A 13,799-nucleotide genomic window follows, 5' to 3' on the forward strand; every position below is an offset into this window, starting at 1 on the left:
TACCAGTGCTATTAATTTCTCTTTATATTAAGCATCTCTAAAATGTAACCTCTGTCAAAATCTTACACCTACAACTGAGGAAAGCAAGGAGCTCTGTGGCTTCTTGAAATGTTATGAGACAGAAATTATATTGGAGTGAATGGAGGAAGCCTATTACAGTAAAATGGAGCCTGTTCTTACAGATGATGTCAAATTCACTTGGCTTTGCTTCTCATTAGTGCAACCAAGACTGTGGCCTACGCCAGATATAAGTAAATTTATAGGCAGTGAAAAATGTCCCTATCACAGAACATGAACATTTTAAATTGACAAGGGTTAATGGAAAGATCATCAGAGCTGAGTAAGTATTTGAGAATGTAGTCTACACCTCAGTATACCTCCCAGGAAAACCAATGCTCAAAATTGTTGAAAAAACATTCTTATTTTTTCCCCCATTTGTTTTTAATGCTTACAAGATTTTATCCTCAGGAATGATGTTTCTTTGTGCTCAAAAAGCTGCCTTGGTAAGTACTGGGAAGGCTGAAGGCATCACTTGATCCCTTGATCCAGGGTATGCGTAGCTGGGGAGAGGCTGTGGAGGCTGTCCCAGATTGTCCTGCCAGCGTGCACAGGCCATGCTGTGGGGAGGCAGAGCAGCTCCAAGGCTACACACCAGCTGAGTTTCTCAGGTTCTCTAACAGGGCAGCTTGTAAAATGCTAGCAACCCCTCATGACTGTTTCCTCAATATGTTCTATAAAATACACAAAGCACCAAAGCTTAGCAATGTGGGAGCCCAGCACTGCATGTTTTTCGACTTGTGCTACATCACTAGCAGGGGAGAATCAGTGTAGCTCTGAGATTAATGGTCTTAAGGTTACTTCTATCAATTGAAGATGTGACCCAGCGTGTTAAGATATGTCTTGACCATGCAGTTCAAAATCTCTTTTATTTAACTGCCCACATCTGGTTTTGAGTCCCTTGCTTTAGTGCATCACTTCATATTCTCTGCTCCATTGTAAACTTAGAATAAAGTATTGGGAGGTAGCCGGTCAGTACCCAAAAAATCATAGCAATGTCATACTGCAGGTGGCCTGGGCTCAGTTTGGAGGGTTGCATCTAGGAAATTCAAACAGTCAAGAAAAGTATGAAGCCTCCTTCCTGAGCAACTGGGGGGAAACACTACGAGGTTTTCTCTGGCCCTTTGTTTTTATAGCTCTTATGTTCTTGGCTCTGAATGTGCAAAGGGAAGCAACAGTATATGAAAGAGACTTTTTCTGTGCATGCTAGGAAGCCACACCTGTGTGTAGGGAAACTGCATGATTTCAGTCTGGTATACGTTTTTTGTATCAAGAGCTGGGTTTCAGCTCAGGTAAGATTCTTCTTGCAGTTTGGGTTTGGTTTTTTTTCAGTTCAGTTCATCCAGTTATAAAACTGCATTTCAGAATTACCTTTATGCAACTGCTACTGCAGGAATCAACTTACATTTGGTGCGTGGAGAACATAATGTTCTATTTGTTCAGCTTAGTACCCAATATTCAAAACTGAGTACTGTGTACCTGGATGGACAGCAACATCCCCACTTATGTGTAAAATTCAATGTGTGCAGTTGCACACATTGAAATGAAGTAAGCTCATTCAACAGGGGAAGTGTGAGTCAACAAAACAAACCAAGGCACCATCCTAAAACAGGACCAAAGTATGCCTTGCCCATTGCATTCCAAAGCCAGTTTTTCCAGGTTCTCTGAGTAGCTGAAAATAATGGAACTCACGGTGCCTTTCTGGCTTCTATTTATCTTTAAAGGCCAGAGAGTAATTAATTACCTTTATTTTCAACTAGGTTGAGAATACCTTAAAATAAGCCATGACATTGTACATGAATATTTACATCTATTTTCAGATCAGGTATAAATGTTGTTTAATACCTGATTACTTAAAAACTGAAGCTCTTTGCTTAAGTTCATGCTTCATAGATATGGCTTCTTCCATGTAGTTAAAAGTAGATGTTTTCATCTCTTTTAATTGGCATCTTTCTGTTTGTTCTGTACTTTCCTATCAGTGGTATGTCAGCCACATGAAACTTCAGCAGGCATTTGCAGTTTGTATTCTTTTAAGGGATGCTCTTCCATACGAGCATAAAGACATGCAAGTAAAAAAAATAGTAAATACTTTAACAAAACTTATCATTTTACTCAAATTAATATATTTTTACTCAAATTAATATATTTTTGCAATATTTGCTCAAGTATAGTACAGTGTTCTACACGCAGATGCATACACAGGTACCTGATCCTTATCCTTGACCTTCAGATTTCTCTTTTTATATCACCATTAAACACCGATTTGTTACTAATGCATACTTTGCAATTAAAGATTAATTGCTTTAAAAGCAAAGGCAGTTTCCTGCCTAGTCCTTAATTAATCTTTATTTAAGACATTTAAATATTTATAGTGACTTACTTTATTTTCATTATAAACACTGTAGTGCTTCAAAGAACTTTTATGTTTCTGAAGGGTTTTCACTTAAACTGCAATGGCTACTCACAAAAAAATTCAGGACCCGTCTCTATCCATAGACTGTGATGTTACAGCAGCTGTAGGCACAAAGATGTGAGGTTTAATGGTGGCAGATTGGTACAGAAAGGGTCAGGTTTCCCTTAGGCCTCATTCTCCCTCACTGAAAAGTGGAACAAAGTGCAGGTAAACTATTACTGTGCCTGCTAGACATGAGCAAGGTCCTACTAACTTCAGTTCATGCCAACTGCATAGATAAGGGAACAAAAAAAAATTGGATCTATTGCTTAACCTTCTGCTTGCGTCAGCATTCATCATGCCAGAGCAGCACACTGCTCTCCTGAAGGACAGCAGCAGGGAGTGGCAGCGGGGTTTTGCCACACCAAGGCATCGTGTTTCCTGGCTCCTGTGCTTTATGAAAGCCACTGTCCGGTATCTGCACGGAGGGCTGGGTTATGCTTCCACCCTTGACCTACCAATTGACTGTGCTGCAAACCACTTGGCCCAATCCCCAAGACAATTTTTTAGACTTTCCCAAATTTGCTGAACCCCTGCTTATCTTGCAGATTTTCCCAGGCATGCCTGGACTTGAAATCATCAGCTGAGCCCTATTCAGTATGCAACCTTTCAATTCCTCCAACTACTTAATGCTTTTGGTAATGATGTAATTGTAGGTAGAACAGATTCTACTTCCTTATTCTACAGACAAACGTACCCTGGATCTAGATGGGAGGAATTGGCCAGTAGTAATTCCACAGCACACTTTGTCTGACCTCCTTTCAGTCTGTAGAACCATTTTTTCTCGATCAGCTTTACTTTTCTTGTCTGTTTTCTCTTTAGAGAAGAAGGGAAAGCATAGTTTTTAAGAGGAATCCTATTTTCATACACTACAACCAAACAGCTTTGCTGGTGAAAAGAAGGATACAGGTGGGAAGGGAGTAGTTTAGGCTCGTAGTTGGGGACTTGCAAAGTAAGTGGGATTCTGCATCACATATTCTGCAGTAGGTCACACTTGGTGATCAAAGAGGACCCATAAGAAGGTCCTAATCTGTAAGCAATGGAAACAACCATGGCTCTCCTTTTGGCACAAGGAAGGGTAAGGTGGACTTCTGCATGCAAGTTAAATTAGAGAAACATCACTGTGCTTCTGCTTGGCCAAATTGCCTTCAACAATGGGATCACCACAGTGTTCTGGGAAACACAGCAGGTAAAATTGCTAAGCGGATATGAGAAAACTGAAATCTAAATTGCAGTACAAGCAAATGACCTGCTGCTATAAACTGTACCCTTACAGATTTGCTTACTGATTGCAACACTGTGTATAAGGTCTGGATTTATCAAGATTATTTGTTTCCATTTATATCTTGTTGGAAAGCAATGGGAGATCACTGTTTGAATGAGGTAGATTACTGCCAATCATTCTGATATGTGAAATGAGGAAATTGAATAAGCATTATTCTTGTCATTTTCCGCTGAGTTATTTAACTGAAACCATAGCTGAAAAGGTGGGATTTTTCACACTGTTTAACTGGAAATACTTAATGTAGCCAGAGATCAATATTGATGCTTGAATGGATGAAATATCATTTTAAGTACTGCAGTGCTGAGTAAAGAGAACAGTATAATTGGTGATGTGTAGAACGCATCAGGGATGTCAGCTGACCGTATTAAGTGAAATCTTGCTCATCTTAATCATGTGAATGGTTTCAAGGATGTCACTGAATGAGATTCTTTTATAAAGCAAGACTATTGTTTTAATATATAAATGAAATGGGATTGTGCCCACAGATTCTTTTAACAAGGTATGCACTCATTTATTCTAGTCCTGCAATAAAAATTGCTGATTAAATTGATACTCTGCTAATAAGTTTTTCTTCCTAATATACCTGTATCTCCTGTACAGTGAGTTCTCTGTGCAAATTGTAAGTCTGTGTTATGATTGTCCTGCTTCTCTTTGCTGGAGAGTGGTACTTTAATGAGAGTCATTTTTGTGATGCTAGCAATAACTTTCAGCAAATCACACTGAGACTTTTATTTTCAGTTGCCTTCTGATAGCATCACCATTTCATTAGCCTTAGCTTATTCCAGAGGCAGAGCACTTTATCAGATAATGAAGGCTGAGTAAGCCTCACCTATGTGACATGTGGCGAGTTATGTCATTTCTCTGCCCTTACCTGTTAGATGTGTCATCTGTGTAACTCAGTCTGCAGTGATGGTACTTACACAGCGCCTAGGACAGCTCACATAAATTTTACTTCTGGTTCTATCCCTTTCATTTCAAGACCTGAGGCGGTGGCGCAGCCTTCTCTGTACTTGCATAATACTGCATCTCAAATAGTAAAGGATTTTGATACCCACTGTGGAGAAGAATGATAACTCTGGAAGTGTTTAATATTCCTGCTGAGCAGTAAGGCACAATAAGCATGCCAAATTGGCATGGTGCATGAACTAGACAGTCTCTCATTCTTAACCATTACTGATCAGTGTCTACTGCATAGAGAAGAGTCTCTACAAAGTGTGTCAGGGAAACAACCCTTGTTCTTTGCTATCTGCACAGTCTTCCCTAACTGTCAGTCCAAGCTTGTCAAACAAGGATCCCCTACTGACCACCACACTCTTTTTTGTCCATCCTTCCCAAGGCAATGCTTACTCAGCTGTGGAGTGTTCCTCACATGCATCTTTGTGTTGTGCATGTCCATATGAAACTGAGGCAGTTAGAAAACTTTCAGCATTTAAGTATTGCTTCCTGACACACCATGGCAATCTTCAATAAAACACCAGCTTGCTTCTGGATGAGGTAGCACAGTGTCCGCTGCCTAGGATTACTCATGTACTTTCCAGCTGGACTAGCTCAGACTAGAAGAAGAGCACACCTCAAGCAGGTGGGAGATTTCTCTAGCACAGTAGCCACAAGAAATCTCAGTGCATTATGGACAGCTGGGACCAACTGAACCATCAGTATCGAATTAAGGAGGAGACAGCTGGGAGGACTTGAAATTTTTTCCTCTCTTATCATAGATACTGTGATATTGCCAGTCTGTCTAAATGAAATAACAATAGGGAAGCCTCAGGGCAGATTGTCTGCTTCCCCTCTCTTGGGGAGTATGCCTTATTTTGCTCAGCATATTAGAGGTAGCTGATCCATTGTAATGCAATGTCAAAGGCCTTTGGGACTTAAAAAATGTTGTGTATGTGGTATTGGAAGGGCAAAGAAAAAGCATTGACCCTACCAGATGTGATCTTTTCAGGTGGCATGTATGCACTTGGGTTGACCAAGCTTTAAGAAAATGAAATCATTCCAGATGATTGTCTGAGCTTAGAGTAAATATAATTATTTTAATTGATTGCCCCCATAGCTTGTAATCAAAACTCCTTGAGGAATATGGGAACCTTTGCATTACAGATTACATGATGGTTCCAGTAAAATTGTTTTCTTAAAAACTGATTCACTTCTGCTGTAACATTTGACAAAAATGTTTGTTAGATCCAAACAGCTATTTGACAAATACTTACCTGTGTGAGGAAGCACTTTGCCATGCTGATTGTTTTGTACTCACACACACAACAAATCCAGGTGCAATCTAGCACGGTTGCTATTTTCTGTTTGTTATTCAGTCATTTCTTAGTCACCTCTATCTTGCTGAAAATTGTTTTCATCTGTCCAGCAAGTAGAAACATTCTGGTTACTATGAAGTGGCCATTCAGGAACAGCGTCATTCTTCCTCCACCACAAGGAGCATAAGGCAGAAGTGGAAACAACTGTGAACAATGCATAGCCAATAGCAAACAGCTCACAAACCACCCACATGCTAAAAGTGCTTTGTCCAAATAATTCAATGCATAATTAACAAATGCATCTGCATAAATCTGCCCATTAACAATTTCCAAGTGGAAAACATGGCTAGATAATGCATTTACAGTCTACCTATACTGGATGTAGTAGGACAGTAGGGTTGCATCCTCGTGCTCCCTGAGAACAGAATCATTCTTTGTCAATATAAGGGTTGCTCAGAGCAGTTCAGTTTAAATTAACTGAAGGTATGGAATTGGTGTGTATAACTGAGGTGCAACAAACCCAGTCTGGACATTTTTACTGAAAGCAAAGTCACATAAATACATTGCCTGATCCAAGGATCCAGTGGGTTGATCTTGGCCAGTGGCTAGGCACCAACCTGGCTGCTCTCTCAATCCCTCTCCTCAGAAGAGGAGCTTAAAAAGCTCGTGACTCGAAATGAATTAGATCATTTTACTGTCACAGAGAAAACAAACTCAGCTTGGGGACTTGAACAGCTTGCCCTAGACCAACACAAATCTCCTAGCTGAAATACCAGTTAACACAACTGGTAACCTTTATGGAGTGGACAGGTGTTGGAGTAAGTACATGCCTGCATAGGAAAGTCTTTTTGCTTGGACAGAATAATGATTTCATGTTCATTCATTCATTCATGTAAACTTTGAAGGAACTTACGCAGACACTCTGATTTGTATGTAAACCTCATTTGTTTCCCATCAGTTTTGGACAGCTACCATTTCTCTGTACAGAGTATGAATTTCAAGAGTAGTCACTGTTCCAATGTGGGCAATTAGAAGTATTTTTCTGCAGTATCTCTTGACCCTTGTTTTTATTTTTTGGGCAAGGCTCTTAGGAATTGCTCCAGCTAGTATGCAAGAAAATTTTTGAGGGCAGAAAATTCTGAGTTTCACTGGCACCTGTGTACAACTTCACATTCTAGGGTAAATAGAATAAATGAGGGGTTTTATTTTCAGAGTTCTATACACGACCATCCATAGTTTAGGAAATAAAAAATTAATACAATGATAAATATAATTATTCTGTGTGCAGACCTGTGACAATATGTTAGTGTTTTGGCGTTTTGCATAAATGAGTAACTAAAAGTGTCTACACTTAGGTCTGTCTACCTAAGCCTGTATCCCACCTACAACAGTAGCCGAAATACCAAGTTAGCTTAGACTAGCATGACATATTCAGCTTTCAGGATACTTAACACTTTAAGAAGCCATGCAAACATTTTTTGTCCTGAACAGACATTGAGTAACCACTATGAAAGTACTGGAAGAAAATTCTCCTCAGGCTTCTGGTTCACTTCCCAGTGACTGGGATCACACCAAGCTATGCCCCATCCCTCCTCCCAAATGCTGGTTTTCAACGAAAAATAACACGGGTAGGTAGCAGGAGGGAATAGTGATAGAAACTAAGGTTAGTGATCTGGGCAACCAAGAGTTGTGGGGCCAGACATGCCCCACAATTTAGTTGCCACCTTCACAACCAGAGATCTAGTCAGCCAAAGCCAGTCAGAACATTTCTGTCACAGTCTTCTAAAAGCATTTCCTGACCATGGCCTTTTATCTGATCGGAAGCATCGGCCATCCCGTGGTGGAAGTCGCAAGCCCATCACTTGTGTCAAAAGAGTCTCAGGGCAAAGTCTTTAACAGATCTGCGTCAGATGAACAGAAGATGCATACAGAGTTCAAGCAACCTTGCTTATTCACCAAAATTATGGTATTTTATCACCACAAAAAACAGCAAGTGACAACTCCATACATCCTATGTCTATGTGGTTGTCTGGAAAAATCTCTACTCCTGCCATCATGAGACACATGAAACAGTTAAGATGAAGATCACTGACTACACAAGAAAGACCATTTTCTTCTTTCTTGAGGGGAGAAAATTCAGTATCATTTCTTATTTCCATAAAATGAGAGTTTTGTTGATCAATCCCTTTAGTTTTCAGTAGCAGTTGGATGCTTGGATTCCAGACCTGATGATCCTCAGAAAATCCTAGCCTAAAGCCTGCCTGCCTGAGTAGGCTGCACTATTTGAACTTAAAATGGTCCATAAGCCCCTCTGTATATATGTTTATATAAATCTAAAATCACATATTTGCACTAATGCTCTCTAACATCTGTATGTTGCAAGAGATTGCTAAGAGTTCAGTAAAAGAGCAAAATTAATGAGAACAATTGCAACAGCTGTATTTAAATCAGACCAAAGGACAACCTCCCCTGGTATCACCCTACAGCACTCCGTGATGCTTCTTACCCAGACCGTTTGTACCGTGCAGCTTTGTGTAAAACACAGACTGGTACTGGTCAATGTTTCTTTTACCACTACAGTGACGTGCTTTTTGAAGCCCACACATGTTTGTAGCTTCCCACCACATCCTGGGGCAAGGAGTTCCACCCTTTAATTATGATCCTTGTGGAAAGCATTCTTTCTTGTGTTTCATGTTTTTAACTTGCTAACTGTTCATTTTATTGTGACTGCTTCCTTTGCTATGAAATAAAGTGAAAACCATTCTTTATTCACTTTTTCAGTACTGTTCATGATTTTCCTGGGGTTCTGTCACAGTCCTTTTCCTCATTTGTCCCTCTTCCATATGAAAATCCTAAAGCCTTTCTTTTTCCTTTCCTAGCACAGAAACCATTAAATACCTTTGATCATGCTGTCACCCTTTTCTTTATCCTTCTATTGCTATCCTGTCATTTTTGAGATGAGATGACTGGAACCCTAGTCAATATTCAAAATGCTAGGTGGGCAATGGATTTCTATGTCAGCATTATCATGTTTCTTCTGCTGTTTTCTGTTCTATTCCTAGTATTTCCTAATATACTGTTGGGGGTTTTTTTGACAGCTGATGAGGATTTAGGTGACATTTTCATAAGGCTGTCTCCAGGCTCTCTTTCCCAACTAGTAGTTAATTTCACTGTGTGTTTATAGATTTCCCAGGGTACAGGTAGGAGACCTTAGTCATTTAGCCTTGAAAACACAGCTAAATTACAAGAGTGGTTGGGCTGTAAATGGGAGGTTGTTGATAGAATTTTGTACTCGCTCAGTTCTAATGGCAACTTTTATTCTTCTAGGTCTTGTTATACCAGAGGTTTCTCACATGTATGTGAGGCAATGTGAATGTTTGCCATGGAGCTCACCTTTTTAGTGGGTTGTTGATTATTTTAACAGAACATTAATTCTAACAGAAAACTCAGGAAAGAGTTTGTTCAATGACTTTTACAGAGGGTTTTGTTAATTTTGCCACTGCAAGGCATATCCTGACCAAAACCAAGGGAATCCAAACAAATGCATAATCCTCTGCAGTACTAACTCGATGGAGATTTCATCCCACAGCCTTCAATATCAGGTAGAGATGCATAGCACTTCAATCTTTTTCATAGCTGAAATGTGCTATTGGCATCATAATGATTGCTAAAATGGAGTTCTGGAGCATAATGAAATCTGGAATTAAATAAATCACTTCAGTTTTGTAAAAACCTAGCTGCAAAAAGAACTTTAAATAGTTGTTTCTAAAAGAGTGCTGACAGAATAAATATATTGCTACAAGTCGATCAGTCTCATCTCTGACTTTAAAACACTTGCTATGTTATATTTCAATGATTGCTGTCAAAAATTCCTTAATGGGCCAAAGACACCTCAGTATCATATCACAAGCACAGATCTTTTCAGCGGTCTCCTTTCATGGAGTGGGAGTCATTTGATTTTGTCCATGTTACCATAAACTCTGCACTACAGTACAGAAGTCAGAGATCTACGAAGTTTTCCTGTTAATGCAGCTTTCTCTGATCAACATTCTGCTCCTTACTAATTCTGTTTATTCCAGTATGTTATAGGCAGAGTTTTATTAGTATGGATTTTTATCTCCATTCCAGTCTAAGTCCTGGGGATCTTGGAAACATTGGCAATGGAAACATTATTTTATAGCTATGGTGGGCTGACTCTGGCCAGCAGCCAGGCACCCATCCCTCTAGTCTCTCACTTCCACTTCTCAGCAGAACATGGGGAGAAAATATGATAGAAAATATTACAGACTGGAATAAAGACAAGAAGATAACTCACTGATTGCCATCATGGGCAAAAAAAACCCCAGACACGACTTGTGGAAAATTAATTTAATTTTTTTTTCCAATTAAAAATAGTGTAGGAAAGTGAGAAACAAAGATAACACTAAACCCACTTTCCCTCTAACACTTCTTTTTCACAGGTTCAACCCCACTCTTTAATTCCTAACTCCTCTACCTCCTTCCCCCACAGTCTAAATAGATGGAAGCACTGGTCATCTCCCAGTCTTTCAATTTCATTTTGATTTGGAGAGTTAAAAGTGCTCCTTGACACAGTCAACTCCCCTGTCTGTTAACGGCAATTGGAAATTATAAAGCTTGACTTTAATGTAGAATAAGGTTTGAGTATAAAGGGATATTCTCAGCTACTAGACCACGAATGAGGAGGCCAAATACATGAACTAATCCAAAAGATAGCAAATTAACTCTAAGTCATTTGTTTGAAAGACATTTAGGGACATGATTTTCTGTGCTTGTTTTGGAAAGTCATTTACTCCAGTATCGTGGTTTTTTAAACAAGAAAGGAGTCAGACTTCTTTCATTTTCACTGTTCTCTGTCAACTGTAAGAGCTTGGAAATGTAGGTATGCAACAGAATGAGTAATATAATTACTCTTCTCATTGTTCTGACTCCCTGTGCACTTCAGGAAGTTTGATCTGAGCAGCTCAACTTCTGGAAGCCCATAAAATTGCTGCAAATGCAGTGGGAAAATAAAAACATACTTTATGAATTAATAACCCCATAAAATGGGAAAGCAATCTATTTTGGACAAGTTTCAGTTTAGTATTTGATAGGTGATAAAATTACTAAATCCTTGATTCTTCTCCTTTTCAGAGCACACTCAACACTTTTAGATATCTGAAGACTGCAAAAGCTGACCAACAACAGCAGGTTTTTAAACATCACTGCTCTTCTGACAAGTAAGTTCTCCATTCTCAGATTTTTTTTTTTCTCTCTGGTATTCCTGACTTGTATTTTATTCTTGCATTTCTTATATGGACTACCACATTCATTTTCTGGGCCAAGTAAACGTGAGTGCAAATTGAATAGTATGGAACTGCTCTTAAATTTCCCAGCTAGAATGAAACCTATCAACATTACAGATAGAGTTGACATAAAGCACTGACTTGCCTAATTATTCCAGCTTGTAGAGCCAATGGAACTGTGGTCATATCTCTGGATGTTTTGGGTAACCTTTTTCGGGTAAAATGTTTTTTGGATGGAAAAATTAAATTATTTAAGCATTTGCATGTTCTTGCTGGACTTAAGGAAAGGAAGATGGAAGAATTTGGAAACTGCTGGAAATAATAGTGTCTGAGGATAGCCTCTACTGTTAGAGGAAAGAGGGTTAGAAAAACTGGTAAGGATTGGGAAAAGTGGAGAGGGAAAAAACTGCATTGAATGGAGGAGGAAGATGATCCTTACAAAGAGGAACAGAAAAGAAAGTTCCTTGCTGTTCATGACTTGCTGAAGGAGAGCTTCAGAACTTTTTCGAAAATTTTAGTTTTCCTGCACATAAAGTTTAACTTTCATGAGGGACTGCACTTTAAAACACAAAATTATTCTAAACAACCGTGTCCACTTATCCTAACTTCTTAAGTGAGAGATCTTATATATCCAGAGACTGCTGCTCCAAAATATCAGTGAAGATTCTCATAGCACTACTAAACTTCACCTTTCTTTCTAGTTTCATAAAACTACTGCAAATACTATGTTATTTGCTACTTCTTGGAATATATTTCACTTATTTCACTTCAGTGTATCCAGTAGATTTTATGAAATGTAGTGCCTGGTTACAGGTTGCTTCAGCTTTGACAATCTTGTTTTATTATTCTGTGGATGATTCGTATTGAAATTTTGGGTGGGTTTTTTTTTTTTTTGCCACTGCATATTTCTGAGATAAGGAATACATTGAATTTAGTTCATACAGTATAAAATATTTCATGACCTTCAATATGATAATTAAGCATGTTTAGCTGCCAGCAGTCTGCAAAGCAAAAGACTTCTGATGTATTATTTTTATAAAAGAAGAAAAAGTGCTGTGAAGAATATGCGCTATTTAATAACTGCCCATGGGAATAAAAATCTTTGGGTTTATATTTATAAAAACACCTTCCTTCTTTCTTATTGCTTGTTTGGTTGCTTTTCAGGCATTTTAGCTGTAAGAACACAGCCAAACTTTTGAGTCTTGTTTGGGGTCCTAAAGGATCACAGGGTCATGACTTTGATTTCTCTCTTCCCAGAAAGCAGAAGTACCGAATACATCACTCATTACTAAGTGATCCACCTGTCCGCAGTTCTGTGTGGTTCACCTTCCTGTTTGGGCCAGAACATGCCACAGGCGTGGATAACAACACAAGCTTCCATATCTACTTAAGTGACCACTCAGTTGTATTTTGCTAAGAGGACAGACAGGCTAGAGCCAACAGCTTCCATTCTTCTTGGATTTGTCTGTGAGATGCAGTTTGGAAGCTCTGTCCTGTTTACCATGAAAAGCAGATTGTAAGGAATATGAGGCTCTTTGACAATGAATCCAAGCTTAATAATTGAATTAATTAAGGCATTAAGCATGTCAGGACTGTGCATAAAACTGATTTATCAGTTCATCAACCCAGGAAATAAATAATAAATTTTGAGACAATCTAAATGGAGGAAACAGAGGGTTTCTTTTTGAGATGAAGTGGGAAGGCAAGTTCCAAGGAAGAGGCTCCATTTCTGCTTGGACAAATTAATTTATTTTCATTAACAACATTATGTTTTCAGGAAAATGCTACAAAAGCAAAGGAGAAGGACAATATACCCATAGGTGAAGTAGTGGTGGTCATATCTCCTTCTGTTTTGTAGTACAGAATTGCAATAGTCACAGGGTAAATCCTCTCCTCTGCTAAGTAATATTGGAACACAAATCCCTCACCTCTGGTCACAGTACCTATCAGCTTCCTTGGCTCTACAGTATTTCCAGCAAAATATTTATTAGAGATTACTTCAAACTATTCAGTGTTCTCATAAAACATTAACCCTACACAATGTCAATGGAGCACATGCTAAATGAAAATATCACAGAAAATACTTGGCAAGAGGAGTCGTAATTGAGGCAGAGTCTTTGCAGAAGATTTCAGCAAGTTTCACAATTAGATGTTTTCAGTATTTTGCAGACAACCTGGAAGCCAACAGAATATCCTTGTCAATGAAATTTGTAAATTATACCAACAGTCCAACAGGACCACTTGCTCTATCAAGCAGCCTGGGTTTCTTGGTAACCTCAGCCCATCTATGTATAGCAACATACTGAATTTAAGGCTGAAGAGTACTAGATCCATCAAGAGAAACAGGAATTGTGTTCTAAGGGGTCCTAATCTTTGAGGGAAATATTTCAGGAATCACAGCAGATAAGCAACTTCATTGAAAAAACTGATAACGTAAAACAGGGGTTGTT

At 38.8% G+C, this 13,799-nt stretch overlaps 1 protein-coding gene across 8 annotated transcripts in view; it reads left to right on the top strand.

Annotated features, from left to right (window-relative positions):
- LOC104685850 (poly(rC)-binding protein 3-like) overlaps window positions 1–13,799 on the top strand; it is a 504,202-nt gene that overhangs the window by 318,054 nt on the left and 172,349 nt on the right. For all 8 annotated transcript variants that reach the window (XM_039570122.1, XM_039570141.1, XM_039570143.1 and 5 more), the window contains exon 4: window positions 11,198–11,283. The gene's annotated coding sequence lies outside the window, so the exon portion shown is untranslated. The remainder of the gene's footprint in view (window positions 1–11,197; window positions 11,284–13,799) is intronic.

This window comes from Corvus cornix, chromosome 2 (genome assembly GCF_000738735.6).
Source record: "Corvus cornix cornix isolate S_Up_H32 chromosome 2, ASM73873v5, whole genome shotgun sequence".
Lineage (NCBI taxonomy): Eukaryota > Metazoa > Chordata > Aves > Passeriformes > Corvidae > Corvus > Corvus cornix.